Source organism: Triticum urartu, chromosome 7A (assembly GCF_056163025.1).
Source record: "Triticum urartu cultivar PI428250 chromosome 7A, HENAU_Tu73, whole genome shotgun sequence".
In the NCBI taxonomy this organism is placed as follows: Eukaryota; Viridiplantae; Streptophyta; class Magnoliopsida; order Poales; family Poaceae; genus Triticum; species Triticum urartu.
This window is the reverse complement of record NC_141879.1, coordinates 689451844-689475159: the sequence shown is the minus strand read 5'-3', so window position 1 is coordinate 689475159 and position 23316 is coordinate 689451844. Positions and strand designations below refer to the sequence as shown.

Here is a 23316-nt window from a genome sequence, read left to right as displayed (position 1 = left end):
TATATATGATGGAACTTGTGTGTTGGCTATGTATGTATATATGATGGAACTTGTGTGTTGGCTATGATTGTTATATGGATGCTTGTTGTATATATATGTGTTGGATATCTCATAGGTGAAATTGTGACCTGAGATTAAGAAAAAAAAATTAAAAAAATTGTTACTAATGGCGCACTACCATGTGGTGCGCCATTAGTATAGCAGACACTAGTGGCGCACCGTGGGAAAAACTAATGGCGCACTGCCTGGTGCGCCATTAGCATACCAGATACTAATCGCACACCAGTGGTGCGCCATTAGTAAAAATTCTAGTGGCGTGATACTAATGGCGCAACGGTGGTGCGCCATTAGTAGGCCTTTTCCTAGTAGTGCAATACAGCCTTAGAGCATGCTGAATACTCCGGCAAGTGGCCAAAAGCAGCGAGGATATCCACACCAAGAATAACCCAGAAAAACACCCCCAGAGGACAACGACCCCAAAGTACTGACGGTCTTGGAGACATTCGCCTCAAACAATAGGCGCAAAAGAGCACTACGCGGACTCACCGAAGTCTGTCAAATAGCAGCATTAAACCCTTGGAATGACACGGCTATAACTTTTAATGCCAGTGACGAACCAAAATACAGGACAGTCTGAGCACCAGCCGCCTGGGTCTTCAGTCCAATCGTGGACGGCTTTCGGCTCACCAAGGTCCTCATGGACGGCGGCAGCGGACTAAACCTCATCTATGAGGATACAATACAAAAAATGGAAATAGACAGGAGCCGCATTGAGCAAAGCAACACAACCTTCCGAGGAATCATTCCCAGCTAGGAGGCACAGTATGCAGGAAAAATCACACTCGACATGGTATTCGGCACACCGGAGAACTATCGGTCCGAAGAAATAACCTTCCAAGTGGCCCCTTTCAACAGCGGATATCACGCCCTCTTAGGGCGAGATGCATTTACGCGCTTCCAAGCGGTACCCCAGTATGGATACATGAAGCTTAAGATGCCTGGGCCCAACGGTATAATCACTCTAGCTAGTGATCTGGTCATAGCACTCCGCGCCAAGAATAAAACTGTATCCTTGGCCCTCGAGGCATTATATGAAGCCCTCGCGGCCGAAGAATTAACCGCGTTGCGCTCCACGATGGACAGGGATGATGTGGTCCTAGACAAACGACCCAAATCCACCTCCTTCAAACCAGCAGAAGAAATAGTAAAATTCCAAGTCCATCCAACGGACCCCAAGAAGACAGCATCCATTGGAGCACAACTAGACCCAACGGTTGACGCCGCACTATGAGAGTTCCTGCGTGAGAATTGGGATATATTCACCTGGCACCCTTCTGATATGCCAGGAATCCCACGCGAGTTGGCCGAACACAGCCTCAATATATTGAAGGGATATAAACCGGTCAAGCAAACAATGCGGCGCTTTTCCGAACCCAAACGTCAAGCTATGGGGGAGGAGCTGGCCAAGCTAATTGAGGCCGGATTCATCAGAGAAATAAAACATCCGGACTGGCGGGTAAACCTGGTGATGGTACCAAAGAAGGACAAATCCTGGTGGTTGTGCGTCGATTTTAAAGACCTTAATAAGGCCTGCCCTAAGGATCCCTTCCCCCTCCCCCCGCATTGATCAAATCGTTGATGCTACCACAAGACACAACTCACTGTTTTTCCTTGATGCATATTCCGAATACCATCAAATCAAAATGAAGGAGTCCGATCAAGCTGCAACAGCATTCATCACCCCATATGGGCCCTTCTGCTTCAACACCATGCCCTTCGGGCTCAAGAACGCCGGCGCCACATACCAACACATGATTCAAACATGCCTGGAGAAACAGATCGGCAAGACAGTTGAAGCTTATGTGGACGACGTCGTCATCAAAACTAGGCGCATCAAAACACTAATAGACGATTTACGTCTCACATTCGATAACTTCCGCGCGTATGACATTATGCTCAATCCTGAAAAGTGCGTTTTCGGCGTCCCCGCTGGAAAACTGCTGGGCTTCATCGCTTCCAACAGAGGAATTGAAGCAAATCCAGCCAAAATCCGAGCTCTGTCACAATTGGTTACGCCAACAGACCTTAAACAAGTCCAAAAGCTCGCGGGTTGCATGGCAGCTCTAAGCCGCTTTATCTCCGGATTAGGAGAACCGATCACTTCTACGGCGAACCGATCACTTCGAGTGGATGGACGCGGCAACAGCCGGACTGGAGGAAATAAAAACCCTTCTTGCAAGCAACCCAATCCTGGCCGCACCAAACGTCGGTGAACCAATGTTATTATACATATCGGCAACACATCAGGTGGTGAGCATCGTGCTCGTCATTGAATGAGAACAGGACAGACACAAATTCCTGCTTCAGAAGCCAGTATACTACGTATCCACTGTCCTTACACCATGCAAATCCCGGTACCGCCATTATCAAAAGATAGCATACGCGGTCTTCATGGCATCCCGAAAGCTCTGTCACTACTTCCAGGAGTGTTCGATCACAGTGGCTTCCGAAGTACCACTCAATGACATTATAAACGACCGCGATGCCACGGGCCGGATTGCCAAATGGGCCATTAGGCTCCTTCCATTTGATATTACATACAAACCACGTCGAGCTATTAAATCCCAAGTACCGGCTGACTTCGTCGCCGAATGGACAGAGGCCGAACTACCCAAAGAATACAACACATATTCCAATTGGATTATGTATTTCGATGGCTCCAAAATGCTGGCAAGGCTAGGGGCGGGCGTCGTTTTAACGTCACCTACTGGAGACGTCGTTCAGTACGTACTCCAAATACTATACACAGACTCGAACAATGCAGCCGAATATGAGGCCTTATTGCATGGTCTCCAGATGGCTGTCTCCATGGGCATAGAACGCCTAGAAGTGTGCGGGGACTCAAACCTTGCAATATCTCAAATAAATGGAGACTTCAACGCCAAAGATCCGAAGATGGCAGCTTATCGTAATGCCGTCATAAAAATGTCGGCCCGGTTCTAGGGGCTCGAGTTCCACCACGTGGCTCGAGAAAGTAATCAAGCAACGGACGTTCTTGCTCATATCGGTGCTAAGCGCGACCCCGTCCCACCGAATATCTTTTTGGAAAGACTTTTTAAGCCATCCATGGTGTGGCAGGGGAAAACGGCAACACTAGTCCGGATCCGATCATAACCCCAGATTCCGAAAACACTGACATCATCGGAGGCTCAGCCACCGAAATAACACCATCAGTGCATCTCATCATGGCAGTCATTGCCCCATGGACTGAACCCTTCCTGGCCTACCTTAACAGGAAGGAGCTTCCTAAGGACCAGAATGAGGCCCGCCGCAGTGTCCGGCGTTCGAAGGCCTACAAGGTTCATGACGGAGATCTCAATAAGATAAGCTCTACCGGAGTTCTTCAAAGATGTATCTCCGAGGAAGAGGGGCGGCAGCTCTTGGCGGAAATTCACGCCAGACTCGGCGGTCACCACACCATAGCTCGGGCCCTTGTTAGCAAGGCCTTTCGTACATGGTTTTATTGGCTGACGGCCCGAGCAGATGCACAGGACCTTGTCCAACGTTGCGTCAGATGCCAACTCTTCGCCAACCAAAGCCATATGCCTGCAACTGCCTTTCAAACAATCCCCGTCACTTGGCCTTTTGCGGTCTAGGGACTCGATATGGTCGGACCCCTTAAAGGAGGAAGCCATAAGAGAAAGTATCTGCTGGTCATGGGGGATAAATTCACTAAGTGGATAGAGGCCAAACCAGTCAAAACGGCTGAGGCAGGGCCGGTAATAGACTTCATATCCGGCATGGTACACCATTATGGTGTTCCACATAGCATCATCACCGATAATGGCTCTAATTTCACAGCCGAGGAAGTGAAAACTTGGTGTGCTAATCTGGGAATTAAGCTTGACAAGCAAAACATGCCCATGCGTTGCAACGGGAGAAAAATAATATCACATATCCCTAACGAGCAAGTCCTAAGACCTCAAGAATGTGCAACTCCCTATTTCAGCACCACCGCATTTTAAAAGTAATAGCTAGCTCAGTTATGTTGGGTCAGATTCTAACTGATTAATTCTTTTTTGTGGTAAACGGTTTAATTCCTTTAAAAATTATAATAGTATTTTTATTCCTTTGAATAGTGAGGCTTATCTTTCAAGATGCTTGGATTGGATGGTGAACTTCGACATTACATCAACATTCAATTGTTTTCAGTGTGGTACACAAATTATTATTTTTGGAATGGTAAATAAATATCATAAGATTGTTTCTAGTCTATAAAAAAACTATCAAACTACTGGATGAGATGAATTGCTGAAAAATCTAGAACTATTCGACTGAAGCTACCAGAATTGATTCATGAAGTTGGCAAAAAGGGAATAAAATCTTCCAGTAGGTCGGTTCACATGAAATCAATCCACATATTTGGCATTTTGTGGATGGTTTACCTCTGTTGAATAAGAAAATTATATTACCAAAAATAGTTGATTTCATTCATAAAGGAAAAGCAAAACAAAATCAACCAAAAGGATCGGCATCCCTTCATCTGTCCTCTTATTATTCCCTCTCCCGGCCTTATACCGATCAACATTACCCATAGTTCATAATGTGACCAATAGTTTCTGGACACATACACAAGCTGATTGATCTTTGCGGCCGGCTGGAACACACAAGCACGCACGTACAATACACCAAAATCGTTCCTTTAATACCTCCCTGAAATCCAGCTGATTTAATTTAAATACCCAACCCTCTTTCCTTTATAATTTTTCTCTTGACAGGATCTTTCCTTATACTCCTCGAACGAAAGCCTCTTAATTTATTCTAGCGCTTTCCTTGCTATTTCCTATCTCAATTTCCTTCTCCAATCCTTTGCCTCGGTGTGGATTGCTTTCCTTATTATCCCCCGTCTCAATTCCTTTTCCTTCCTTATTATTTCCCTTGCCACACAAATTTCTTTCTCAAATTTGCTTTGGCATGGAAGGCTTTCCTTATCAGTATCCCCCATCTCAAATCCTTTTCTTTCCTTATTATTTATCTTGCTGCACGTTGCAACGTCAGCTGAAATCCTATATATATTAGGAGGATGAGATATAAAGTGGCGAGGTGGGATTAATCAAAACACTCGGCTAGCTCAGTTGGTAGCGGATTAATTACAGGACAGGGAGGTTGCGAGTTTGAATTCCTGCAGTGGCAAATATATTTTATAGCGGCCTTTTACCCCTTTCATAATCTGATCGCATAGAATATAGTACTCGTGTTGTAATTAATCGACGAGGTAAATCTTTTGTCACTATTTCAAAAAAATACTCGTGTTGTATGATGGCGTACCACAGAATAGACGAAGCACGACCCTTGAATTCATACTCTTCTCTTTCTAGAAAAACATAGCGATATCTCTCCTATTGTATAGGAGAAATAACAAATACCCAGTTTATTTTGTAAAAAATTTAAAATATGAATCATATTCTAGTGTGGCAATCAGCGGCAACAGCTTGCACGCGCACCACACACGCGCGAGCCAGGCATGCATGTACGTAGCGGCAGGCAAACACACGCAGGCAAAGAGTGCTGGTCATCCGGCGCTATATTTTTAATGAGTAAACTAACATGAAAAGGCTGATTAGAAGCCCACTTCGCCCTATGTATTGTGCAGCTTGACATCTTGGTCTTTTTGGGATCGGAAGAGTGCTAGACTGGCCGTGGATGAGGGCCAAAAGAGCGTAGGGCAGGCCTAATACACATCATATACGGAAGGGAATAAACAGAGGAAACTTTTGTTTATGTGCGGACTTCAAATTAGTACCACCTCGTTTATATTACGATTTTGTCTATACAAATTGTAAAAACGTATTATGACATGAGAAGAAAGCGTATTGTGACGGTGAACCCACGGAGTCAATCCGTGCTTTATTATTAGGGATAGATTACACCTCTGTCAATCACCCGCAGACAAACGGTCAAGTCAAACGGGCTAATGGTCTTATTATGAGCGGCATCGAACCTAGACTAGTGCGGTCTTCGAAAGAATCAGACAAGCACTGGGTGGAGGAACTTGACTCCGTACTCTGGGGGCTGTGGACCACGCCCAACCGCACTACTGGATATACACCTTTCTTCATGGTGTACGGTGCGGAAGCAGTGTTACCCTGCGATATTATTCATGACTCACCTCGAATGCGCATATACGAAGAGAGAGAGGCCGAGCTTGATCGACAGGACAGCTTAGATGCCCTGGAGGAGGAGCGCAACGTCGCAAAAGCCCATTCCACATTTTATCAACAACAGGCTCGCAGGTATCAAAGCAGAGAAGTGCGGGCCAAGACTTATAACGTTGGTGAACTTGTTCTACGCCTGCCGGAGAAGAAAAAGGACAAACTCAAGCCCTAGTGGGAGGGTCCCTTCATCATTCACAAAGTTTTCACCGGAGGAGCGTACCGCCTGTGTGATGCGTCAGACAATCACTTGGAGCCGAACCCCTGGAATGCGGCCAGACTTCGACGATTCTATGCCTAGCGCCGAACTTTGTGTTCGTCTCCTTCCTCCTGTTATTAATGTTATTTTTTCTCTTTTTCTTTTTTTATCTTTTATTGTTTTGCTCTTTAGCCCTACGGCTTTAGTACGACTAAACCGTGCTCCCGTGATGCGTACATCTCCAAATATGTACGTCCATTATACCTGGGGGCTTCTTGTATAGAAGCTTGCTATTATTATTTGAGCATCAAGCTCACCACATATGCGTTCTTCCCATATGTGCCTTTTCTTCGCCATTATATGCATCGATGTAACTTAAGTTTTGGCCAAGCTAGGTTGCCTGGCTCATGTGCTTATGCCCTACGTTCCCGTTAGTTTGGCTAGGGCATAAAGGGAGCACCTCCGCGATTGTTACTGCCGGGTCATCCGGATGTGTACCTCAGACTGGGTGAAGCCGAAAGCTAGCGTTCTTAATGGAATATTCGGTCAGTGAATTAAAGACGTTTCCGCATTCACTCCATTGTGAAACCTAGAAGTTACTTACTCTACGATTCTTTCAATCACAGTTCGTACATGCACATTAAATGCATGCACACCCAGGGAAAGGAACCCTTAATGGAAGTATTCTCTCTGGAAGATGTTTCTTACATAATGTAATATAACATAACTAGCCGGATACACATTGTCTGTTCAAGCAACTATGACCCCTACGCCTGGTTCCCATGCATACCCCGGTATATTCTACCGCTAGGGTATTCGGAAACACTCCGCACCTTCGGGTGCAGAGGTCGAAGCGAAAAGGTCGGCCATGACAATTGTTTTTATAATCCAGCTAGAATCACATATGCCAAGGAAAGTACATAGTCACTACGACTCAAAAATTTCCTCCTCTATGCCGTCCAGCAGGCAGTCTAATTTACAATCCTGCTGGGAATATCTGGCGGCTACTTCTACTTGTTCATATACTAAATTAACAGGAATTTCTTCCCCGTTTGACCCTAGTGGTCTGACCCGGGCCATGTGATTCGGATCCAGCATGGTATACCGCGTTTTTACCATGGCCCAGGCCTCTCGCGCACCCTCTCGGCAGGCCGATATCTTCCATAGTCGGATACGCCGTCGCGCTCCTTGAACAACTCTACAAACTTCTCCATACTCCCTGGAGGGGAGGCGGATGGCCATAAGGCGTTGGCTACACTCCGCATTGCCAGCCGAGCTTGCTCGTGTAACTATGACAGCCCTTGCAGAAGATCACTTGATGATCTGGACACCTCCTCTTCGGGACAGCCCGTCAACATACCTGCAATCACAGCTATATCAGCTAATTGTACCCCCACACTGTTATAAGGTAAATTTGGCTACATACTGAATATGCCACCTTGCAGCCTTTTGTTCTCCTTCACGGAGTCGGCTAGCTGGGCACGCACATCTTTCAATTCTTCGCCTAGTTTGGTGTTTGAATCCTGGAGTTTGTTTTTCTCCTCTCTGACTCGAGTTAGAACGCGCTCGCCTACGGCATGTTGTCTCTTCGCCTCTCTTTCGCTTGTTTGAGCGGCCTTCAGTTCCTCTCCCAGGTGGTCCGATGACCCTGTTATGAGACAAGCAGCAGTTGCAATACAACTGGCGTATAATTTTTTTGTTTCTCGATGGAGGGAAATATTACCAGAGGATGCCTTCTGGAACTTTTCCAGTACGGTGGTAGCAGCAGTTAGTTGTGTCCGGCACTGCTCCAGCTCTTGGGTTAGTGGGTCATTCTTCTCCATAAGAACCTGGTTATACAATGATACTTAAATCAGTTGTACCAACTACTTCAAGTCTCGGGGGCTACTGGCATATGGCTATCATATTTGGACAAAGTAAACTTACCCGCACATCTTTTAAATGCTGCTTTATGGCTCTATTAAGACCATCTCGAGTAGCTCGGATATATGCATCAGCTGAGCTGAAGGCATTAAATGCCTCTTCTAGAAAACCAGGGTCTCATAAAATAGCCCTGCGGCGCCGATGATTCATGGCGCTCTCCACTTCCGAGTTGGTGACGGATACATCATCTGAATCCTCGGCTGGAGGACAATCCGGCATCACTCCCGCATCAGCCCCTGTCTTCACGACAGGATCTGGATCCTGGCCGCGGGGAGTATGACCGGCCGGACTCCCGGATATAGTCCGGCACACCTTTTTCCTGATACAAGGTAAATGGAAAGGTCACAGTTGGATGTGACTGCCAAGGTGCATATTTGCAAATTCATACCTCTTTGATGAAGGCTCGGCCGTATCTTCGTTTGCCTTCCTCTTCGAAGGCTTGCCTAGTGTGGGGGACGCTCTCTTCGGAGATGCCCCCGGGCAGCATGGCACGCCGAACGCCTCCCCTTTTGAGCATAGGACAGTGCGGTGAGTGAGGAAGAATGAGAAAACCCTCTCGAACAAAGTGTTTCCTGATTACTTACGTGCGAAACAGGAAGGAGGCTAGGGTAATCGGTGATGATGGGTACATATGTGCCGTCATAACTCATCTGATAGAAAACTCCATCCTTGAGCTCCACGAATATGTCCAGATCTTCCTCATATCCGGGGTCAAGATCCCGATTGTGATTCTCCGACTGAGGGGCAGGGTCATGGTTCCCCTCAACAACCTTTCGCCATTCCTGTCATGAATGAATAAGATATCGCCCTTCAAAAATAATTCAGGGAGAGGGGTCGAATAGTGGAGTTAGAGATTACCCAGCTAGGAGAATTGTACATGGAAAACCCGTCATGATTTTGGAGACGGGCGAACTCCTACTACTCCCCTTTATATAGTTCGACCAATATTTTGGCTAGAGTGGCGGTAGTCTTCGGGCCCTTGCGACCATAGAAGGAGGTGTCGTCTTCCCCATTGTAATGCCACATGGGTAGCCCTCTATATTGGAGTGGTTGGACCCCGCACTATGGAGACTGCCATTACCTCGACTATTGACAATCCGGACTGGGTGAGCATCTTGATCTTTCCCAGCAGCAGACTGATCTCTGCGCTATCCTCTTCCTCGAGGCTCCGAGGACGCCAACTATGGCGTTTCTTCAACGGAGCACTTGAAAATTCGGGGAGGCCCATCCGGACTGGGTCGGGAAGTGAGACGTCGTAAATATAAAACCATTCAAAGGTCCACTCTTCGGAAGCTTTCTTCCGTGTGCCAGATAGGTATCCGGTCTCAGCAGTGCGCCATATTTCGGCCCCACCCACTTCAAATATCGATCCCTCGTGGTTGCGCGGGACAAGATAAAACAACCTTCTGCATAGATCAAAATGGGCCTCACAGCCTTGGAATGATTCGCATAAAGCGACGTAACCCACAATGTGCAGGATGGAGGCTGGGGTAAAATTATGTAGCTGGAGGCCATAATACTCCAGAAGCCCTCGGAGGAATGGGTGAATTGGAAATCCCATGCCCCCCAGCAGATAGGGGACGAAGCACACTCGTTCCGCCGTGGAAGGATTGGGGAAATCCTCCGTCTAGGTTTTGTCGTTGAATGAAGCCAACCTAGCTCGAACAGGGACAAGATCCGGAGGGGGGAGAAATCCCTGTGTTTGCAACTTCGCCAATTGACTGTGGGACACAGAGCACCTCTCCCACTCGCCTTTCTCTGGGTCGGAACGGGAGGAGGAGCTGGGAATATTAGCCATGTTGGAATGGTCTTTCCTTGCAATCTCTGAGGATTTTCTCTGCACGGTGTCGAATGGATCTGAGACCCAATCTCTTTAAATAGAAGCTCTTTCTTGCATGGTCAGGGTGTTATTTGCAAAAAATACCCTGACCGTCTGCATTTTCCTGACATGTGGAAGCTGAAGTCATAGATGCACAGAAGCCGAGGGGTGCGCCATTGAATTATAAGCTGAATACATTACTTGGAAGTCGTCAGAGGAGGAACCCGCCTTGCAATGCCGAAGACAATCTGTGCACCGAACACCTTATCATTGAAGCCTGGTTCGGGGGCTACTGAGGGAGTCCTGGACTAAGGGGTCCTTGGGCGTCCGACCTATTAGCCGTGGGCCGGACTGATGGGCTGTGAAGATACGAAGACTGAAGACTGCACCCATGTCTGGATGGGACTCTCCTTAGCGTGGAAGGCAAGCTTGGCGACTGGATATGTAGATTCCTTTCTTTATAACTGACCTTGTGTAACCCTAGATCCTCTCGGTGCTTATATAAATCGGAGGACTTAGCCTGGAAAGGGGAGATATTCATTACCATAGCCATACAAGCTAGAACTCTAGGGTTTAGCCATTACGATCTCGAGGTAGATCAACTCTTGTAAAACTCGTATTCATCAATATCAATCAAGCAGGACGTAGGGTATTACCTCCATAGAGAGGGCCCGAACCTGGGTAAACATTGTGTCCCCTGTCTCCTGTTACCATCGACCTTAGACGCACAGTTTGGGACCCCCTACCCGAGATCCGCCGGTTTTGACACCGACAATGGTTCCTTCATCCGACCAACTTACAGCGGGAAAGGTTGGGCCTGCGCCACGACCGGGGTGGACCAGGATAATTTTGTGCATGGCAGGTGGACCAGGATGGTTGACGTCCCACATGTCGGCGAATGGAAAGTATTCTTTTCCAATATAGAGGACGAGCAACGTGTATTCATTGTTTATTTTTTATGAAAGCTATTGTCTCCACTGTTACGACGGAGAAGTGTGAACCACGGCAGCCCAGTGAACTTGGCATGTGCACCACTCACTTTCTCTCTATCTATTTCTCTCAAATGTTTTTTACCTTTCTTTTTTAGACACAATTGTTTTTTATGCCTCTTTTTTTAGAATTAATTTTTTATACCTAGGAGCACGTGTAGAGACGGGCTCTTGTAGAGCCCACTCCTTGACTTTGTCAATGCCTCTCTCTCCTCCACATAAGCGGGCTTATAGGCCATTATTTTACTGGTTCTACGTACTTGCTATGAATGCAGGCAGCTGGCGTCTGAGGGGGAGGGCTTGGAAACGGTCCGGACTCCCGCATGGCCCACCTAACATTATCTCCATATATTTCTTGGAGTTCGCACGCGGCGGGCGGGCGATCTCTTCTCCCTCCCCCGTCTCTCTCATCTCAGCCGATGCCCGCTGAGCGATTAGATTTTGGCTATCGACGGTTTATTCAATTCCAGTCCCACATGTCAGTGAAATTGCAAGACAATGCGTGTCCCTTCTGGTGAGCAGCGTGCGAGCCGGACTGTCGAGGGTGCAACGCGTACGAGTCGTAAGTGTGCCGCATTTTCTTTTGAACTTGCAAAGCGAAACATTTTCGTGCGATCAATCAATAGAAATCCAGAACAAAATGACGAGGGTGGTGCTTTGCCGCACGTTAGGCGGGCTAGTTTGAGTGATGTGACGTGCTATAGTGCGGTCCACTTGCTCCATTTTTATGTAAGCAAGAGTTTGCACTCTTACGTGGGAGGAGTGTGAAACACGGCGGATCTGATTTTGATCGAGGGATAACTGTTCCCTGCCAAATAATGGAGCACTGTTAATCTCCAATGCTGGCCCACAAATTTACACCGGCATCTGTCCGAGGACACTGATGGATGCCATCCAATGCTGCCCGCATACCTTTCGACAACTATATGAACTAATCGGACAAAATTCGTGCAAACAAAGCAAATTTCAAATTAACCGGATGAAATTCATTACATTTCAAAAACTTTTACTACAAACTGGATGAAATTCATTACATATTTCGCACAAACCGTACTAAAACCTACTATAAACCTAATCAAAACGATCACCGGCGCCCGACCACCATGTCTGGCCATGAACCAGAGAAAGCCGGCCATTGCCTTTGCCTCCTCCTCATCCTCCTCGATAACCTCCTCCTCCAGAGCAAAAGGTTCTAAAGATTTCCGCCTCCACGTCGTCGTCAAGTGGCTAATCGGCCACCGATGTTTATCCCACCAAGCTTGGCTTCGACTAACTAGAGGAGCGGAGGCCTTCCTGGGACCAGAGCGGCGGCGACCTACCGTGTACTACTCTTCATCGCTGCCGGCTACGCCCACGCACGCGCGCCGTCTTCATGGTAGTGGCGGCGGAGGGCGGCCGGGGGGGAGCCGGCGATCTCCTTCGTCTTCTCCCACGACAGTACGTCCAAGAGAGCTTTGGAGTGCACCCCGAGCGGAGCCGCCGATGTCCTTCGTCTGCTCCCGCGACAGTACGTCCAGGAGAGCTTTGGAGCGCCAGGGGGCCATGGTTGGAGTGGTGCCGACAGAAGGAAGGGACCGGAGGAGAATCAGTGTGGGTCTTTGGCTATGGCTGGGAGTTGGGGCTCAAGTTAATATAGCGGGCGAATGGCAATGATCCGTGGCAGACAGATGGATGGCTGGCGCCAGTGTAGGTTCGTCTGGCGTGAATGCGGACGCTGCTTCAGTGACTTAACTACAGGTGTGTTGGGTTACTGACATGTGGGCCCAACGGGCATCTGGCCCGCATGTCAGTGACACACCAACTGCACCTGCAGTTAAGTCCGGTGGATGCGGCATTGACGTTCTGGAGAGACGGTGACCGTTTCAGGCGAGAAGCGCGTGCTAGCGATGGTAGGGGTTTCGGTAGGCCAGGGTGGTCAGACGCTGGTGTAGTGGTAAAATGTGAACTCATGGATGATGAGCCTTTGAAGTGTATGCGGCACGTATTGACAACCAGGTGTCCATGCAACCGGTCTTGTCGCCAACTTGCCTTCGACGACCACCATTAGACACCACACAACCATGCATAACTTACGAATAATGGACGAATCGATCAGACACACACTCGTGTGCAGTGGCACTATGATCGGTCGCTCACGATAGTACATACTCCGTACCATAGTACCCTCTCTAGCTAGGTTGTTTTATATACTGTCGTTGTGATGGACGATATACATGAGCAAGGCGCCGAGTCCCAAGTATGACCGTTGGTGTTGAGCCAGGTGAATACATGCTCGGCGTTCGCGGAGGCCTCCATTAAACGTCTAAACAGTAATGTCAGGCACCGCCGGGGCGCGCAGTTGACGGGCTCGCCGTTTGCGATGCGCCATGAGCAAGACATTGATTGAGAGGGCGACGTGCATGCATTAGCATGGTTTGACAGCGTGAGCGTGAGTATCTACAGACATACATGCTACTTGCCTCTATGGACGGTGTGTGCTAATGTGTGCATCACGTATAATATAATGATCAAAATGAGCTATCAACACAAGTTCGATGACCGGCAATGCATTTTACGGAGTAATAAATGACCAGGATTGAAGGGGAATCCAAACTTCCTCCGTCTTCTGTCCTTGAGCTCTTGACAAACCAATGCACTATACGATTGTCCGGCCACTCCACCCAGAGCTCCCACCAAGCGTCGTTCATGCCACCGTGCCACACACTAACTAGTAAGGAAGCGATGGCATCCTCCCGCCCGAGTTCCTCGCCGCCCATGACCGCACACAAAATGATAGGGAAGCGATGGCATCCCGCCGTGCCGAGTTTATCGCCGCTCACGACCTCACACCTACGTGGGCAGAATTTGAAGCTGCTAAGCCCGAATGGGCGGTAGAGCAAGAGGCGTCCAAAGCCGCACAGAGGGAGCGGAGAATTCAGAAAGCACTCAAGAAAAGAGAGGCCTGCCGCCACAAGAAAGAAGAGGACGCACGCGCTGCTGCGGAGAGGTCGGCGGAGATCCAAGCACGGTGGGGTGTCGCCGACAAAGCCGGGAAGGAGAACGACAGCGTCTGGCAAGCATGTGAGAAGTAGTAGTACTAGTAGTTAGTGTGTGTGTGTGTCTGAGTACAAGCATGTACCAGTACTACTATTTACTACTGTAGTTTTTAGAGCAAATTACCAGTACATTAGCCTAGACTCAGTGGAAAAAAATCATATCCTATGCATCAAATGGAATCTCTTTCTCTATAGGAATTGAGATGCATGTCATCTCACTTCCTATGATTTCCATATTCCTATAAAATTCCTATCGTATGAACGAAAGGAGGCCTCTGCTGGAGTAACTACTGTAGCTAGCAGTACTGCTGGTACAGTAGTTTTTTTCAAGAAGCAGAATTCAATGAAGTCATGATGGTTCCGTCTTCCGAGCAACTTCACAGTGGGAAGGGTTGGTCCTGTGATTTGACGGCTCATTAGTCATTATTACTACGGCGCGACGACCAGGGTGACTCTCCCTTGGAGTTCTGCGTGGATGGCAAGGGGACCAGGATGGTCGCCGTCCCACATGTTGGCGAACAGAAGTATTCTTTCTGATATCAAGGAGCAAGGAAACCGTGTGGTATAGTATCACTGCTAATTTCTATATATTTTTGATGAATGATAGCATTTCAAGTCTTACGACGAAGGAGTGCCAAACACGGCATGTGCTGGATGTCCCACACGCCAACGAAAGGAGTGGGACATGAATAGCGTGGTAGAGCGTCTCCACTTCTTCCACTTCTGGGTCAGAGACCACATGTAGTAGTACTAGTGGTATGAATGATACAAAGTGTGACCCGGAGAGAAAGACACGACTAGTTGGAAGGTCTCGGGGCATACACGTAAACAAATATAAAACCTAATATGTGCCTTCAATTAATATAGTAGTAGTAGAGTACTTAGGCACATACTCCATAACATCACCATGCATTGCACGTACAACATTTAGTGGTACGTAGTAAGAGACAAAGGCCTATGTGCCACACATGTTCATACTATTTGTGCCTTTCTACTTCACTTACTGTGCTACATTACTCAGGTTCGTACGTCCACTCCTGGGTACATGTCTGTCTCGTAGTTCCAGTCCCACATGTTCTTCATAGATGGATCGATCCATATCATCGCAGTTAGTGTGGCTCCTCACGATGGAGACTCATCCAAACTATGGCCAGCCTCGACACGGAGCAGTCGCATGTACCGGGAAGCGGCGCTCTGTCGGCTGTCGCGCTGCTTCAAAGTCGGCGCCAGTGAGAGGTCGCCTCCGCTCTGGCCGGGCATTAATGCGGCACTGACGCTCCAGGGCGACGCTAACCGTTTCAGGTGAGAAGCGCGTGCTGGCAAGGGACTATTGGTTTTGAACTGTTTTAGGTGTAGTACTGGTAGTTTGCAAAACTACTCAATTATTGCAGTCAGTTTCCTAAGAGATTGTGGTAAAAAACGTTACTCCACAGCCCGCTTCCCTTGTCCTTCCTCTTCCACCGCATGCGCACGTCCGCAGGAAGTGACCAGTCAACCCTTATATAGGAGTGCTAGCACAAAAAGATGCATGCATGACAACTAAAATTTCCAGATTAAAGCGCCATGTTGTTACCTTCGGCCGGGCCATGGCTACCGGGCGACGGCAACCAGAGAAGAGGCGGCGGGAGGGGAATGAAAGCAGCTACTGTTTGGGTTCGCCGTCCGGCTTAAATAAATGTGCACCATCATGTGTACCCGCGGGTGCACAAATTGTAACATACATATCTGCTTAAGTGGGCATCACGTAACTGGTGTGTGTGAGATTCTGAGAGACAGTGTGTGTGTGTGTATGTGTGTGTGCGACTCTACTCTTCGGATATGTACTCAACCTTTTGCATGGGGATATAAGTATAATGGTATTACACTTTAGCTAGTGATTTACGTGGCCATGTTAACGTGGTTGTGTAAAAAAATGTCACTTCCTGCTCGTGATTTGCGTTATATAATTACAAGCAAGATGCTCATGCATTGCACGGAACATCAATATGAATTTTTACAAAACACCTGTTGTGATTGACCCATGCAGGAGTAATCCCATGTGTAAAAACTAATGATATCTCGAGAGTTCTATCGGAAAACTGGTATCTTGAGAATTTCATCGAAAAAATGAAAGATGAGAGATGAGGTGAGGAGGAGTGGAGTGTGGTGGTGACTGGTGGTCGGACTGGGTGGAGGCATGGGGATGGACGGCGCCGGCAGGCGGCAGCGGCCACCATGCTAGATTGTTCCAGAGACTTCCTTTTTTAATTGCTCAGCAATGAGGTTGTGGGAGATAAGGATGTGGAGAGAGGTGCGGGTATCTTTTGTATAATTAGCATAGTTTGCTTTCTATCCGTCAGATATAGATCGGACGGTCTATATTACAAGATGGCAGGCACACCATCATCACCAACTCGGTTTTTTATAAGAGTAGAGATGATAAGTTTTCTAACTACTAAAGTAAAGTGGAATTTGTCGATGTTATACAAGTATATTAAGGTGATTGTTTATCATACGGGTAAGGTTGGACGAAGGGTGGTAGGAACAAATGCTCCGCCTAGAGCATGTGTGTGAGAGATGGAGTCTTAGTGTGTGCGTGTGTGTCTAGGGGGTGGGTGGGTGCATGTGTGTGAGAGAGATGGAGTCTTAGTGTGTGTGGGGGGTGGGGGTGGGTGTGTGCGTGTGTGGGGGGGCGGTGTGTGTGTGTGTGTGGGATGCGGGGTCCTCGGTGGCGGGTGTAATTACTGCCTATCCCTACCATGCAAAGCCTATCGGCTCGATTTCTATAGGTTTTGATAGGGGTAGGTTTGTAATTTCACTCAAACGTGACATAACCGCCTCTCACTCGGATTCATACATGGTGGGCGCCAAAACACAGTGTCTACTCGGCCAAAATCGACTCCCTCCCGGATTCATACATGGTGGGCGCCAAAAACAAACTCTCGTCGGCAAATATAAGGTATATGCGAGATTACCGTCCTATCCCCAATGACTAATATTGCTGTGATGTAGGAAATTTTAAACGGGGGCTAAGTTTGTAAATTTCCTCGCATTTGAGACAAGCACGCCCTGAAGACATGGTTCCCCTATCCTCTCTCCCTCCATTTCCCCATTCGTACTCCGTGGGCGCCAAAACACCCTCTCCACCCCAGCCTCCTCCATCTGCCACCCATCCACCGCCATTCTCCTCCCCCATGCCGGAGCTGATACCCCGACGCGATCGGCCATTACAAGAGATCGATCTGTCTCATCCATGCACTACCAAAAAAATACACTTCCGTGATGATACTTGTTTGTCACAGTAGGTCGCTTTTTTGTCATGCATGTACATCCATGACAAATTTATGACAGAATCAAGATAGTCATACCTGTGATGTCGTACAAGTGTTCCATGACATTACCAAAATTATCATCACGGAAGCGTCCACTTCCATGACAATAAATCGCGCCTCACAGAAGTGCTTTCGTCAAGGGTGACCGACACGTGGCATCCACCGTAATGGAACGCCGTTAAGCTATCAGGTCAGGTTTTGGATCCGATAACACGTTAACAGCCCCGACCAATGGGAAATTTCCACGTGTAAAATTCTTATTGGCCGGACGAAACACGTGTCAGCTCGTCAGTGGGTCAGATAGGCGCCTATGATATGTTGACACGTGGCACGGCCCAACAGTGGCCCATTTAGCTTACAAAGCCGGCCCGTTTGACTTGGTCAAAAGTTAACGGGCTGGCCCATGAAAAGCCTGTTAACGGTCTCTTCACAAATAGCCCATTTTACGGCCCATTAACTCACGGCCCGTTAGGCCCTAAAGGAAATCGGCCCAACAACGTCATGTGGGCCGTCGAATATAATACCATCCCATTTCACTTTCGGCCCATTTATGGCCTGATGAAGCTATGTACCTAGGGTAGGATCATGGACCTGTCCTAACTGCCCTACCCAAGGACATCTCTAGAAGAAACCACCTTTCAATCGACTTGGAGGTGTTCCACTCGACAGACTCGAAGACGCTCGACCAAGAAGCAATCATTCGACCAAGATCCGACCACTCGACGGCCAGGAGACCTGAAGTCGCTCCACACGCTAACGGTCGGTCATTAAGTAGCTTTTATGGTCATCATAGCACTTTATTACTAGCGTTACCAGTAACGCCCTGCCTTAATGTACATTGAACCCTTTGTAACGTGGGCTGGCCGGGGTCCTGGCACACTCTATATAAGCCACCCCCTCCTCCGAGACAAGGGTTCGCACCTCTATAACTCATATTCACATAATCCAGTCGACCGCCTCCGGGCTCCGAGACGTAGGGCTATTACTTCCTCCGAGAACGGCCTGAACTCGTAAAGCTTGCGTGCTTACAACTTCTCCATAGCTAAGATCTTGCCTCTCCATACTTACCCCCCTACACTACTGTCAGACTTAGAACCACGACAGTTGGCACCCACCGTGGGGCAGGTGTTTTAGCGTTTGTTGGAGAAGTTGCGACTTTTTTCCGACCCGAATCATCATGGTTTTCGGCGGAGTTTCGGTGGAGGGCCGCGAGATCCGTCTCGGCACGCTCACGTTCATCGTCGACGACTCTGCTTGGCTCCAGGAGGCTCCGCTCGACGTGGACGCACTCCCTGCTCGCGGGGCAACGCACTTTACCGCGTGTGTCCGCGGCGTTCTCCTGCGGCAACCGTCGACCCCCTATCGGTTGGCTCCTGTGTTCTCCTCACTCCCCGTTTCCCGCCAGCGCAAGTGTTTCGGTCGGTCGAGACTTCAGCGGTGGGTGAGGCACGCGGTAGGGCGTTAGTCGGCCACCCCCCAGGTCGCGGCGATCGAGCCCGACGAATCCCTCTATGGCCTGTTCGACCTGCCGACTGGCTCCGCAGAGACCGCATCCGAGTGCGACAGCAGTGATCCGGCGGCGGAGGTTCGGATGGTCGATGGACCGCCCAGTCCTCCCGGTTTTCCCCGTAACGATGGAGGCGCGGGTGGAGGCGACCCGTCCCATCTCCATGAGGAGTATCTTCCCGAGCCTCGCACGTCGCTGTAGAGAGAAGAACTTCGCCGCCGGAACATGGATGCACTGCACACTCCTATCGTTGGAGAGACCCCCGAGGCTCGCGCCTTGGAGGACGCGCGCCTGGCAAACTTGGCCGAGCGCACTCGACTGGAAAACCTCCAGCAAGCACTCGACGAGCGTGCGCGACAACGGGTTCCCGAATCCAGTCGACGTCAGCTCTTCCCGCCCCCGCGGGTATATCAAACTCCGATTCAGAATTTAGCAGCTGCGGCCCATATAGCGGAGTCGATTCAGCCTTCCCAGTCGGAGGCTGGCAGAGGCTTGCTGCAGATCAGAGCGTTACTCTGGGCAGCAGGAGATCAGAATTCTGCTGTTTCTCAGTCGCGGAACAGGATTCACAGCAAATCCGTTGCCGCGGACACAGTCTAGTCGGCTCACAGCCCGAGATCGCCCCCGAGGCGTAAGGGACGTGGAGACCGGCGTGACCAGTATGGGAACCATGAGCAGTATGATCACCGAGTCGATCGTGACGGTCGACGTCGAGCGCCCACGCCTCCCCCGAGGAGCGGGTCATATGTGCCTCGCCAGCAGGATGACATGCGCCCTCATAGTGGTGGGCGAAGGATTTCAGTCGACCCCAGAGGGCCAGGCTTTGACGCGAGATCCATTCTCGTCCAGGGTTTGGTCGACAGGAACAGGGCTCACCGAGAAGGTCACGACAGAGATGCACCTACCAGCAGCAGAGTACATGTTTCGGGGCCAGAGTGCTTTAGTAGAGCCATCAGGGCCGCCGTGATTCCTCCCAACTTCAGGTTGGCGATTGGAGTCAGTAAGTTCACTGGCGAGTCGAAGCCCGATACTTGGCTTGAAGATTACCGAGTGGCCGTCCAGATCGGCGTTGGCAATGATGAAGTGGCCATGAAGCACCTCCCTCTCATGTTGGAGGGCTCGGCCAGAGCATGGCTGAACCAGTTAACACCTAGCAGCATTTACACTTGGGAGGATCTCTCCCGAGTATTCGTCACCACATTTGAAGGTACGTGCAAGCGACCGGCAGGGCTGACGGAACTGCGGTCTTGTGTACAGAAGCCAAGGTGGATCACGTTACATCACTTGGTGGAGAATGTGCCTGACCACCAAGCAGTTTGCTTCAAGGAAGGCATCAAGTACAGAGAACTGAATTTGAAATTCGGTCGAACCGGGGATATGTCCCTGAATCGGATGATGGAGATTGCCACCAAGTACGCTAATCGCAAAGATGAAGATCGGCTCAGGAGTGGCAAACTCAAGTCAGTCGCCCAAGGACCCGGAGGCAATTCCAATCGGAAACAGAAGCGGAAAGTCGAGCCAGCGGCTCCCGGGGAAGCCTTGGCTTTAACCCAAGGAAAGTTTAAAGGGAAATCTAAAGGGCCTTGGAACCCTAAAAAGGTTAAAGACCAGGACGAAAATGATGTGTTGGACTTGCCATGTCTCGTCCACACAAAGAAAGATGAAGAGGGTAACTTCATTTACCCGAAACATACCACTCGACAGTGTCGACTCTTGATCCAGCAGTTCCAGGGCAAACAGCCCAAAGGTAAGGAAAAGGAGTCACACAAGGTCGAGGACAAAGAGGACAGTGACGACGGATACCCTCAAGTCAATTCCACCTTGATGATTTTTGCTGATGTTGAGAGCAAAAGTCGACTGAAAGTTATCAACCGAGAGGTGAATATGTTGCTTCGGCGACACCAAGTTATTTGAAATGGTCCCAGACTGCCATCACGTTCGACCAGTCCGATCACCCAACACATATTGCCACCCCTGGGAGGCAAGCTCTGGTGGTCGACCCAGTGGTTGAAGGCACTCGACTGACCAAAGTTTTGATGGATGGTGGCAGTGGTTTGAACATATTGTATGCTGAGACGTTGAAAGGGATGGACATTCCGATGTCCAGACTCAGTGCCAGCAACATGAGTTTCCACGGAGTCATTCCTGGGAAGAAGGCTGAATCACTCGGCCAGATTGCTCTTGATGTGGTTTTCGGTGATTCCAAGAATTACCGCAAAGAAAAGTTGACATTTGAAGTTGTAGACTTCCAGAGTGCCTACCATGCTATTTTGGGCAGGTCGGCTTATGCATGCTTCATGGTCCGACCGTGTTATGTGTATCTTAAATTGAAGATGCCTGGCCCCAAAGGTGTGATCACTATTACGGGCAATTGGAAGAAAGCGGAAGAATGTTTTCAGAAAGGTTCGAAGATCGCCGATGCTCAGATGGCAGTGGTGGAGTTGCGGGAATACCAGAAGAGACTGCAGACCCGAGTGATTTGTTGCGAGCCAAGAAGCCCGCTACCTAGTCAGCTTTTCAGTCGACTGGCGATACAAAGACAGCTCATATCCACCCGACCGACCCCAGTGCTGCTCCAACTCATATCTCGAGAACACTCGACTCCAAATAGGAAGAAGCACTCATCCAGTTCCTCCGTGAGAACTGGGACATTTTCGCATGGAAGCCCTCTGACATGCCAGGTGTTCCCAGGGAGCTGGCTGAGCACCGCCTAAGAGTTGACTCAAAAATAAAACCTGTCAAGGAACATCTCCGACGGTCCGCCGTCCAGAAGAGAAAGGCCATTGGCGAAGAGGTAGCTAGGCTCTTAGCGGCAGAGTTTATCTGAGAAATCTACCACTCCGAGTGGCTCGCCAATGTTGTCATGGTCCCCAAGAAGGACAAGTCACTTCGCATGTGCATTAACTTTAAACATATCAATTGGGCCTGCCCGAAAGACCATTTTCCTCTCCCCCGCATCGACCAGATAGTCAACTTGACTGCGGGATGTGAGCGACTGTCTTTTTTAGATGCCTATTCTAGGTACCATCAGATCCGTCTGTATGGACCTGACGAGATCAAAACAGCTTTCATCACTCCATTTGGGTGCTTCTGTTATGTTACCATGCCATTCGGCCTCAAGAATGCCGGAGCCACATTCATGAGGATGATTCAGAAGTGTTTGCTCACCCAAATCAGTCGGAATGTGGAGGCGTAAATGGATGATATTGTGGTCAAGTCACGGAAGGGTTCCGACCTGCTGACTGACCTTGCTGAAACCTTTGCCAACCTCATAAGGTTTGATATCAAGCTTAATCCATCAAAATGCACATTCGGGGTTCCTGGCGGAAAGTTACTCGGTTTTCTCGTTTCCGAATGGGGAATCGACGCCAATCCAGAAAAGGTTGGTACTATACTCCGAATGAAAAGTCCTGTGCGAGTGCATGATGTTCAGAAGCTTACTGGTTGCTTGGCCGCCCTAAGTCGATTCATATCTCGTCTCGGTGAAAAGGCATTACCTCTTTACCGATTGATGAAGAAGTCTGACAAGTTCGAGTGGACTCCTGAAGCTGACGCAGCGTTCGCAGAACTCAAAGCTCTGCAATCCACCCAGCCGGTGCTTGCTGCCCCAATCAGCATGGAGCCTTTGCTGCTTTACATTGTAGCCACAGGACAAGTCGTCAGTACGGTACTCACGGTCGAGCGGGAAGAAGAAGGGAAAACCTTCAAAGTTCAGCGCCCAGTGTATTATATTTCCGAAGTCTTGACCCCATCGAAGCAAAGATATCCTCATTATCAGAAGCTCGTATATGGGATTTATATGACCACAAAGAAAGTTGCCCACTACTTCTCTGATCATTCCATTACAGTCGTCAGCGACGCTCCGTTGTCAGAGATCTTGCATAACAGGGACGCAACTGGTCGAGTGGCAAAATGGGCGATTGAACTCCTTCCTCTAGATATCAGGTTTGAGGCAAAGAAAGCTATCAAGTCCTAGGCAATTACGGATTTCGTCGCCGAGTGGATTGAACAGCAACTGCCAACTCAGGTCCACTCGGAGCATTGGACCATGTTCTTTGACGGTTCCAAGATAATATATGGTTCCAGAGCCGGAGTGGTGTTGGTCTCCCCCAGAGGAGATAAACTCAGATATGTTCTTCAAATCCACTTTGATTCCTCTAACAACGAGGCAGAATACGAAGCACTTTTATATGGGTTGCGCATGGCCATTTCACTCGGCGTCCGTCGCCTCATGGTCTATGGCGACTCAGATTTGGTGGTCAATCAAGTGATGAAGGAATGGGATGTCAGAAGTCCAGCCATGACTGGTTATTGCAATGCA

General features: G+C 49.0%; 1 protein-coding gene across 1 annotated transcript in view; it reads left to right on the top strand.

The window, feature by feature from the left end:
- Positions 1-23316, top strand: part of LOC147961554 (uncharacterized) — a 96068-nt gene that overhangs the window by 1455 nt on the left and 71297 nt on the right. The gene's annotated exons all lie outside the window — the stretch shown is intronic.